General features: G+C 34.6%; 1 pseudogene; it reads right to left on the minus strand.

Annotated features, from left to right (window-relative positions):
• Window positions 1-2,097: 2,097 nt before the first annotated feature.
• On the minus strand, window positions 2,098-10,855 carry LOC149531586 (potassium channel AKT1-like; annotated as a pseudogene).
• Window positions 10,856-12,183: the final 1,328 nt, after the last annotated feature.

Here is a 12,183-nt window from a genome sequence, read left to right on the forward strand (position 1 = left end):
ATATATATATATATATATATATATAATTTATAGCATGACAATTAAATATATAATTATAATTATATATATAGATAATAATATTCATATATATATAATTAATATTTATAATTATATAATATATAACATTTATATTTGTAACTTAGAATAATTATAATTTATTCTATATAAATTATCGATTATTAACATTATACCCTTTATGTATAATTAATTTATATACTGAAATGGGGATATCACAAAATCCATTATGCTTCAGGTTATACAATTATTTTATATTAAATATTTAGTTTAATGGCAAGTAAAGTGATGAGTTTAGGGGCAATATCAATTGGCCAGGGGGCACAACATTAGGTACATGAGTTATCCTTGGCTACAATCTATGACTCCAAGCTAGATGCACACTGTTGTTACTGATACACCCTAACAGAACATTGCCCAAGGATTATTTAAATAATTTTGCACATTACCTTATTATATACTAAGTTGATCGAGGAGTCAAGGCAAAAGAGTATACCAATGCATTTGCTTAATTTCATTAGATTTCTAAAGTTCATGCTTATATTGAATAATGGTTCTGAATTAAACTATGTTTGCAACATATAGTAGTAATTTTTCAGATTACACTTTGTGATCCATCATCAAGAGGAAGAGAAAAAAAAAAGATTGTATAAAAAAAAAATGTAAACACTGTTCAATCCAGAAGCATTATTCAATGTATTTGCTACTAAATAAGGATACAAAAAAACTAAGTAGGATAGTGAACCATGTGACAACTTTTCTTATCATCTACTTACTACAAAGTGAGTTACTTTACTTAAGAGTGGAATCAAGAAAACCAAGTACAACTAGCATAAGGTTTTGTTCTATGGGATGTCCCATGATGATCAAATGGTTTCCCTATTTAGGTGATCAGAAATAACATTTGGCAAAATCAAATGCAAGTAGCATATGTTCCTTATTGCTTCAATAGGACGAATTGTGAAAAATGCAATAACTAGTATTATAATAGAATTTTTTGGTACAATGGAAGAAGCATAACTTGATTAGCATTGCAATTGAAATCCTAATTCGTGGGCAGTAGTTCATAATCCAAAAGAATTCATACGAGTTGTGAAAAGCACAATAACTTGAATTATAATAGAAATTTTTGGTAGTATAGCAGAAGCATACCTTGATTAGCAGTGCAATTACAATCCTAATTTATCGGCAGAAGTAGGAAATTCAAAAGAACAAGCATAGATTAGCAGTGCAATTACAATTCCAATCCAAGGATAGTAGTCTTTGAATCCAAAAGAACTCAGAAGAATTGTGAAAAACACAATATCTACTGTTATAATGGAATTTTTGGGTAGAATGGCAGAAGCATACCTTTATTACCAGTGTAATTACAATCCCAATTTGTAAATAATAGTTTGTGAAGCAAGATGTTTTCCACCTATTGGTGCTCTCAGAAAGAACAAGGTTAGTATCATCATCATTTCACATTGGATGGACTAGCCTGATCATACAGGCTTGACAAATCCAAACACATGAATTGCTAAGAAACTTATATTCTATTTGTCTACGAGCTTTTGAGACATTGCATTTTTATAGATAGTCCATAGAGCACCAGATTTAGAATGCACTTGAATGATTTGGGCAACAAACTTGGCCTTGGACAACATCAACATGGAAAAAAGATGATTCAAATTAACCTACCCTGCTCCATTTATTGCTTCTATAGTTTGCAAAACTAAAAGCCTGGGCCTGATTAACTTGTCCAAACTCATTGAAAATAGGTGTGAATTCTTTGCCACAAAGTCTATAGAGAGTTTCATGTGATTGAGCATAAAGTCCAATTTTTTCTTAATGCTTTCCTCTGGCATTGTGAGAATCAAAGGGAAAACCCTAACTACCTATGAGAGGCTGCAAAGTTGAAGATTGTCTATCCTAGCCTATAACACTTTAATAGGAGTTATGGCCACCATGCTCACAACATATTTGTACATTTTTCCTTCCTTGTGAACACCAATATTTTGAATGAGATCAAATTGCTCTGGGGTCATAGAACTGCACCTCAAAACATGAGGATCTATCAACAAAAACATGCTGAGCTCTGTTTCATGAAACCCAAAACCCTCCCAAAGTTTTCTGCAAGCATTTTTCATGAAGAAAGTGGTAGTTCCTAATTGCTCTGATCAACAAATCATCTGTCAAAAATACAATCTTGAGAAGCTCAATGTTGGAGAGGAGGACTTCTAGCTTTGCTGTTAAGATCTGAGGCAGCCCAAATACAATTTCGCTTAGATTTTCCCTCCAAATGCTGAAAACTCTTAGCAATTGAATCTTCAGCTCCAACACTCTTTCCGCACTTGTGACCAAAAGCACAGGCTGAGATTTGATTATGTTTATAATTTGCTCATCGTTGCATGAGTATGGACTAAGTGTTGGTCAAAATTTTGACCAACACAGGCAGGAATTTAAAATTAAAAAAAAATTCTTTCCATATTCCAACCAATCTAAAACATTTTAATAGATGGTCAAAAATTTTGGTCTAAAAATGGGGTCAAATGTACTAGTGTCTGGGTTTAGTACAATGGCTGCTCTGCATCTGAATGTTTGGCCTGCTATCAAGTACATGAGGCATATTGTTGAAGAGATAATATTTTGAAAAAAAACTTAGAATTTTCATAAAATTAAATGAACACATCTAAGCAATCGAAATATAATGCCAAATTGCTAGAATCTACCTGCTATTTGCAATAGTTCCTCCAGTGATGAAGGAAAAACAATCAATTTTCCACGTAATATATCTGATTTCTAAGTGCTTGGATGAGATAAGTGTATTGTTACTCTTTTGGGTGGACTTGCAACTGATTGAGGATGAAAAGAGTTGGAGATTGAGTTAATTTTCAGATCCCCTATTGCAAAATTCATGCTCATCTCCCATTCAAACATGCCAAACAATGAATGGTGAAAATCATCTAGTTTTTCAATATGCTTATTCTGGAATGAATTAGTTACAATACAAATGATTAGTATGGTTGCTGATCAGGGGGACTGTTATACTTTATGGAATTTAGTTTAGGTTTTGTACTCTAAGGCTACTATGTTCCTTAATAAGAATTTTATAGGAGGAAAGCTTTTACGAGGGGATTCAACCTATTAATATGTTTTTTTCCAAAATATCAGATAAGATAAAAAACATTGGCCTATTGATAATAAGAGTAATAAATAATTTGACTAACCAGAGAAGTGAATAATCTGCATCTTTAGATTTGGGTCCTCTTTTCAGAAGGTCTTCCATGAATTTAGCATTCCCTTTTGAAGCTGTATAGTTAAGGCCTATTGGCAATGGAGACTTTGCATCACTTTCTGTATAAGCAACCTGTATTTTGGATGGCAAATGCTCTAAATTCGTTCCTTTAAGTTGCTTTAGATGCTGTCGAAATTGAGAGAATGTAAAAATTATCTTCACCATCTTGTAAGAGAGGGTTTGTTATTGCTTCCCTCAATATGCCTAAAGAATGCAACTTCATGTTTTAAAAAAATGTTTTCATTGAATAAACTAAATTACAGATGTAAGGAAACTTGGTAACAAAGAATATAACCATTTCCACATAACCCATAATAGATCTGAAATAAACACGGAATTAAAATCTGCATGAAAGAGAATAGACAACATACCCACAAAATGTGACACAAGATATACCCTGGGAAACCCTCATTGAGGGAAAAACCCAGCCTCCAAAAGCATCCATCACCATATATTATTTAGCAAAAAATACCATTGCCGTACAACCATGGAAGCCTTCATGGCCATAGCCACAATCGAGCAAACTATGTGAACAAGCATAAATCCACACATCTCATGCCATACTTCCAACCTTCACAAATGCTCCCTTGGCTAACCTGTCAAGCCTTGTCCTGCTCGACTCTTGCCTTTTTTTTCCTTCTTTTTCTCTCTACAACAACTACCCTTGTGGCTGCTTATATAGTAACAAGTCTCACAAAACCACTAAGTGGTATTACATAAACCATGTGCTAAAACCATGTGCTACCTAACCCATTGACCCCACATTTAATATTGGGCATTTAATTCTTTTCCCCAATATTAAATAATTACATGAAATATTATTACAATGTTACAATACAAATCATCAAGAATATTCCATGAATTTCTTTACATGTTGCACGTTCATCTAGGCACAACATTACATAATAGAATAAAATAATAAAATATAACAATATTATGCAATGTGTGCAACACCCATCATCTCAAAAATCTCCCACTTGTTGTATACATTGCATAGGGTCAATCCGTAGCCACATAAATGAACAAGGGAACAATCCCTCCCAACACATCCACTGTCATGGATCAAAATACACCAAGTGCTCCATCTAGGTACCCACAATAAAATCAAAGTATCCAGCATCTCAAACATGAATGATCTCACCTCCTATTATGCCACTGCCACTAGACATACATAGAAGCCATGGAAAGAGAAAGCCACCCAACCTGTTGCATTAGAAGATCATAAAATCCTGTACCAACTAAAATTCCAAGCACAAATAACTTGATCCAAAGGTAATCACATGTATTCGTAGTTGTCAAAATATCCATAGCTGAAATAGCACCCACAGCAAAGTGTCAAACCCATCCAACTATCCATACCTCAAAGGTATAACAAGTGAATCTCATATCACCGACATATCCAATCTATAACCTGCAATCACAAGCCTCAAGAGAAAAACCTACCACATATATACCAAGAAGCTCCCACTACAAAAGATAATGTCAAATCTATAACCAATCCACTCAATACGTCTCAAAGAAGTGAATCCATGTAGTATCAAGGACATCCACAATACATAAACTAGTATTCTACAAGAACAACTCTCATAACAAGTCTCCAATAGTCTCCCAAATTCTCCACAACCAATAGAGGAAAGAGATAAAGTAATAACCATGTCATCTCTCGCATGACATACATGAGCACAAACCAGTGATCACAATCTCCAACCAATCTCAAATCCAATGTAAGTGAAACCGAACATCCAGGAAGATAAAGACTAGAGAAACCAAATAACCATGATCCTCAACCAAGAAGATATACCACCATAACTAAATTAGAAATCCAAGCTAATGAACATCAAGGGTGTACCTATATAGTCAATCATGTCATGCCAAATCCATTGCATCATGATCACATCCATGAACCGAACATCTATCTCTCAAAGTGTCCAACCTGTCAGCATAAAATAGTCAACCACAATCCTCCACCATGACTATACCTAGTAACAACATCTCATCCCTTCTACATGAAGAAAAAATTGGCAAATCATGTGACTTAGGGCATAGACAACCCAAATCCAAGCCACCAATCTGAATATGCATCAATAATGAAAGATCAATGGGCAAAGACAACCCATAACCAAGCTATAAATGCAACCTGTAAGTATAGACTGCTTACAACACTACACAACTTGTAGATCCAACAAGTCATCATGCATATCCAAATCCAAACATTGATAACCATATCATCATAAGACCAATCTGAAATATGAACTGAGTATACAGTCACATCAAAACTTAAATCTCCAATTCCATAAACTCACAATGTTACCATAGTCAAAATATACCATAAACTGTTCAATGAAATATATCACCAAATAAATCATGCCAAACTTGCACCAAATCTGAACCAATGTGTAGAGCTCTCCAAGAGCTTTTCGTTGACTACTCAAAGTCTAAAATCTGACTTTGTATGCCCAAGTTATTCCCTAATTTGTGCTCAAAATAACATCTAAATTTAGGGCTCTTAAAATCTGACAAAATTTTAAAATCATAGAACCAAACCTACACCATGTTGTAGTGCTCTAAATTAGCTTTCCAACGCCTATAAGAACTCTGAAATTTGATATTCTGAGAGAAATTTATGGCCGTTTTACTAAGATAGTCTTTTTATCATTTTCACTTTGATTTTTCATTTTTTTTAATTTTTTTTTGTGACGAAAATTTTGACAGGATTAAATTTGACGGCCATCATGGGCTGAAACCTAAAAACTCTTTCATTTCCTCTTAACATGGCCAAACTAGGGCATATGATATATCAAAATTTATGGAAATGTTGACCCAGATCCAATGGTGAGGTCTATTTTTACCGAGGAGGTCATTTCTGCATGCTACCCCCCAAAACCCCCATTTTAAATGAAACATCCAAAAAAATCCTTTTGTCCAAAAAATTTCACATGCCCAAATCTTTTAACATCCCATCATAATAGAAAACCCAAAGCTCTTAGATCTATAATAAATCATTCATATATCTTGTCCTTTTCTTTTATCCTCTCATGCATTCCCATGGATTCAATCTAGGGTTACAAACAATAAAACCATAGCTCTGATACCACTTGTAAGGAAACTTGGTAACAAAGAATATAACCGTTTCCACATAACCCATAATAGATCTGAAATAAACACAGAATTAAAATCCACATGCAAGAGAATAGACAACATACCCACAAAATGTGACACAAGATATACCCTAGGAAACCCTCATTGAGGGAAAAACCCAGCCTCCAAAAGCATCCATCACCGTATATTATTTAGCAAAAAATACCATTGCCATACAACCATGGAAGCCTTCATGGCCATAGCCACATTCGAGCAAACTATGTGAACAAGCATGAATCCACACATCCCATGCCATGCTTCCAACCTTCACAAATGCTCCCTTGGCTAACCTGTAAAGCCTTGTCCTACTCGACTCTTGCCTTTTTTTCCCTTCTTTTTCTCTCTACAACAACTACCCTTGTGATTGCTTATATAGTGGCAAGTCCCACAAAACCACTAAGTGGTATTACATAAACCATGTGCTAAAACCATGTGCTACCTAACCCATTGACCCCACATTTAATATTGGGCATTTAATTCTTTTCCCCAATATTATCACAATGTCACAATACAAATCATCAAGAATATTCTATGGGAATCTTTACATGTTGCACGCCCATCTAGGCACAACATTACATAATAAAATAAAATAATAAAATATAACAATATTATGCAATGTGTGCAACACCCATTATCTCAACAGTAAAAAAGGAAAAAACCATATGTGCCAGAGCCTTAGATGTTTGGAGACCTCAAGAACGTTGTTGATAATAATCCTTCCATATGAAATATTTAAATGTATCAGATTGATCAAAACGTTATTATTAAGTCTTAGAAGTTGAGAAAGCTTTCTTGCTCTGACTATAAATGGCTGTGGAATATTGAACAGGATTCTGATCTCTCCAACTATATCTCCTGATTCAACTAATTGAAGAACCTGGAGCCAATAAAGTGCATTAACTCATATAAGAAATGACACCAGATAATCAAATGAAAGAAGACTTCATTAAAACCTTGTTCTCATTGAAAAGAGCTTACAAGTTTTACCACAAATACTAGAACAAATGTGTAACCCTCTTCTAATTTTGGGTTCAATTACTTTGAGGAACACTCTAGAACCTACACTCAAGATCTTAGAAGACAATGGACATTCATACAAATATCCACTAAATTCTTATTTGTGACCTAGTTTAAAACTTGCCTTTTCTGGAGTTGGGCCATCCTTCATTAAAATTAAATCCTGAAATACAATATCTGTCCCAGTTTAGAATTTAGATGCTTACCAAATAGTGTCAAAGCAGGAATCGTGATAGATATGGAAAAGGAATGCAAGATTGCGAGAATGTAACTTGCAGCTACTCCAAAAACAACTATATATAGCTCAAATGGGATGTCATTCTAGAGAATTACATCTTCTCTAGAAGGAATGTACTCTGCCACCATCTCTATCACCTGTAAAGAGGAATGCACATAGAGATAAATGCTTACAACTTTACATAACTTCAATATGACTATTATGCAAATACCCACAAGTGAAAAAGATACAAGAAATTGAGAATAGTAACAATATAAAATTCATTTCAAATCTTAGAAAAAAAATATGGGAAGAGATCTAGTAGCCACCACGGGGTCATTGATCATGAGGAGAGTTTTGTGATAGATACTTCCTAATTGTCACTTTTAAAAAGTTCCAAAAAATGATAACATATATATTAATAGCTAATAATACATGTACTAATAGTCGATCACACATGTACTAATAGTTGATCATTTTTTATCTTTCTTGGTTGTTGATTGGTCTAGTTGTGCCAAAAGTACTATTTTTTTGGTGAGGGGCTATTGGAATATGGACAAGTGTTTTAAAATGACACTTTTCAATGACTTCACACTCCATTGCTTCTAAGAGATCCCAAACATAAAATGTTAGCTTTAAACTCTTGAATCACCTACAAAGCTACATTGGAAAAATTAGCACAATTCAACTTACAACGTAGGATATCTAAGTGCTCAAAATTAACCTGGATGGCTATTAGATCTCTTCCCCTATAGAGAATAGTTAAAATTAAATTGGTATAAGAGGTAATCATTAATCCATTTATGAGGCAAAGCAAATGATTGTTATTTGTAAACCTTAAAATCTTATAATCTTACATATTCTTTCATTCTCTTAACATTTTGATTAATAGATCATAGAATGTAATCTGAAATGTTGATATAAAAAATTACACAAACTAAATTCTAAAACAATTAAATGATATAAGCATAGATTGTAGAAATCTCTAAACCCACACTAACAAATTTTTAGCAAAACATGATTAATTTACCATCTGAGCAATGAAATCATCTGAAACTCCATGAAAGAAATAGACTTTCTGCATTGTTGAGTAAAACAAATGTTGAGCTATGGCAGACTAAATTGTCGTGGGAAGGCCTGCTACAGTTTGCTTCTGCAAAGCTTCCATTTTGAACTTGAGCCTCATATGTCCAAGAATTTGTTCTTTTAGTGTATGTGGCAGTCTGTTTCTATCACAAAAATTTGAGGTAGCATTTGCTGCATCTCTCTATACCCCATCTAACATAGCACTCCATCAGCAATTAAATAGAAAACCAATATACTAGGTTATTAATATACATCCTAATTAATACTATTACTGCATATACTTACAAAGTTAAATGTTCTTCTAGTGCCATGGACACCAAGATTGGTTATATTGCCTATCAAGTAGGCTTGTAACCCAAGATTGAAGAGCATGTATGCTATAGTGAAAACCATTTCTCCAGTGTTCTTAGCATGGAGATCTCCATATCCAATAGTGCTTAAGGTTGTTATAGACCAATACATGGAGGAGACATATGCAATCTAGAGGCTTCCTTCTTGAAGTTTGGGTATGTATTACCAATCCAGGTGCTTTTGGGGTCAGGTTACCACCATGCCAGTAGGTAGTAGAAACACCCACCACAATGTATAACAAAAAGAGTCACCTGGACCATCACAATCCCTTATAATCATCCTTGTTTAAGATGCAATGGAATCAAGAAATAAAATATCAATCACAGAGATGTTTTGACTCCTTACACAAATAAGCTTTATGCATCTTGTCCAGAAGTAATTCAAGCGCACGTCTTTCTCTAACCTACATCTGAGCAAAGAATTTTCCTAAGTTTTTTGCAGTGATCTTCAGGTGAAATTTTAGTTATTCAAAACCTTTCCAATTAATAGCTAATGCCTTAATAGAATTGAATTTATTTTTGATTTAGGAGATTACTGCAGCAAGTTTTGGATCTTAACAAGAAAAGATGGAACTAATTGCAAGATTCTTTTGAAAACAATTAGGTAGATTGATTATGTTTGGGTGTGTAGTTACTTAATCCATGGTAAATAAAATAAATATTTGACACATCCTTTTTTTGATGATGGTTCACTGGAGAGATCTAATTGTAATAAGCATACACTTCTGAGTTCAATTGTGTAAGATCTATTATATTCTATGATCTATTATAGAAATAGTATGAACAAATTGTTACGAATTGTTTTAAAAAGCTCTCATATTTTTAAGATAAAATTGACTTAAAAACTTGATCTCAGAAAAACACTGCAATTAAATCTCCAATTAAGTGCAATTCTATAGAAAGGGAAAGAATGTGCAACTGTATATTCTATATTCTAACTATGGGTATGAAGATAATGAAATACTTGGCAAATAGTGCACTAACCCTCCTCAAACGCCATAAACTTCACAATGAGGATTGAGTAGATAGGAAAGAGAGCCCACATTTTCTAGAAGAAGCTCAACCAAGGTGCAAGGTGCAGATTCGCTTTCAAGACCAGCCCAAGTTTTCTTATAGTCGTAGCAGGGGGCAAATTCACTTTGAAGACCAGCCCTACCCTCTGCAAAAACCATGCAAAAATTTAAAGAAAAAACTAAATGAAATCGAGCGTGGGAAAGACCTAAAATGACAAATTTTTTTTTCCTTTGTGGATGTATAAGCCCTGTGTTGGTCAAAATTTTGACCAACATGGGTCTTATATGTAAAAAAAAAAGAAAATTTTGCCTTTACATTTCGACCACCCTAAATTTATTTAGTTGATGGTCAAAAATTTTGGTCAAAAAATGAGGTTAAATGTAGTAGTGCCTATATCAAAATGTGTACGGCTCTACGGGCTATCGTGTCTCTTGTCGAGTAATAGGTCATCTCATGCCTATGAGCTCCCATGACCATACCATGAGTAGAGTCAACCCTGGGCCTATGGTCCTCTGCATCTTGTAGGTAGACATCTGTAAGTCTTAATATAGCTAGGCCAAGATGGTGTGGCCCTAGCAGAAAACTGCTTGGTTATCCTATAGCAAAGTGCTAAGTACTTGTGCCCATATAATCGAAAATCCATGCCCAACATGGTCCAGTACCATCCTCCATATTAGTGAGGCCGCATAAAGAGCTAGCCATGGCAGTCTCTAGTCTAGTGCCTCCCTCCATGTCAACCATGACCACCAAATTAGTAGTTGTTGTCTCCTCCACCCAAAACACTAACAAATATTGATAATTGGGCCAAGATGGTGTGGTCCCAGCAGAAAATTGCTCTATCATCCTATAGAAGAGTGCTAAGCACTGATACCCATCTAATTAGAAATCCATGCCTAGCAAGGTCCTGTACCATCCTCCATATTAGTGAGGCCATGTAAAGAGCTAGCCATGGTAGTCTCTAGTCTAGTGCCTCCCTCCATGTCAACCACAACCACTGAATCAGTAGTTGTTATCTCCTCCATCCAAAATACTCTTGTAGATATTGATCTACTCCCCAATATGTACTCTAGATATCTCCCATAGATTGGAACTCATAGTATCTACCACACATCTAACAAGGTCACCATCGCCTCTCCTATAGGAAGATTGAAGCTTGAAGTTGGTGTATGCCACCGCTCCACTAATGCTGATAGCTACATTGAGTATACCCTTAGGTTTGGCCACTTGTGGACATGCTTGAGTCCATAAATCCACACATGTCCCCACTCCACCTTTGTCAGTCTCTCCCTTAGGACCATAGTCACTAGATAGTGCTCCCATGACCAAAATGCCACCATCGGCATCTACAACATAGACATGCAATAGTCAGCCTACCTTTGTTTTCATACTCATATTCTTTATCTAAGTATGGGGCATCTTGCTCTATCCACCCCTCAACCATCCCCAAGACGTAAGAGGGAAGAATATGTAAGTGGCCTTGAGGTCTAAAAGACACTTATTCTTTTCCAATTGAAGCTTTAGATTTTCTATCTACTTTTGAAGACACTCATGTTTATAGCATACAATGTTCTTTCTAACTTGATAGCATCATCAACATAATTAAATTAAGAATTCATCAATAAAAATAAATCAATCACCGTCAACATAAGAAAATAAATAAAATTAGAACAAATTGCCTAAAGTCATTCAAGATTGAGTGTGTTCATTTTAAGCACCAAGTCCAAATGTTTCATAGCAAGCTTCTTTGTCCCTTAAGCATTCAAGATTGTATGAGAATGTTTTAAGCCCAAATCAAAATATTTCATCACATTCTTCTTTAACCTTTGAACACTCAAGAGTGTTCTCTACTATCTAACCATTCATTCCAATGAAAATATTGTCAATTCCTTTAAGGCACTCAAGATTGTGTTTTGTTATTCTACACATCCATTCTAATGAAAAACTTGTTCATTCCTTTAAAGCATTCAAGATTGTGTTTAACATCCATTCCAATGAAATGTGAGTAAATTCTCTTTAGGACATTTCAGAGTACATGTGCAATGTTACTTTTAAATGCATTCAAGAGTTTC

The sequence above is a fragment of the Cupressus sempervirens genome, chromosome 11 (genome assembly GCF_028749045.1).
Source record: "Cupressus sempervirens isolate cs-2001-9-10 chromosome 11, ASM2874904v1, whole genome shotgun sequence".
Lineage (NCBI taxonomy): Eukaryota > Viridiplantae > Streptophyta > Pinopsida > Cupressales > Cupressaceae > Cupressus > Cupressus sempervirens.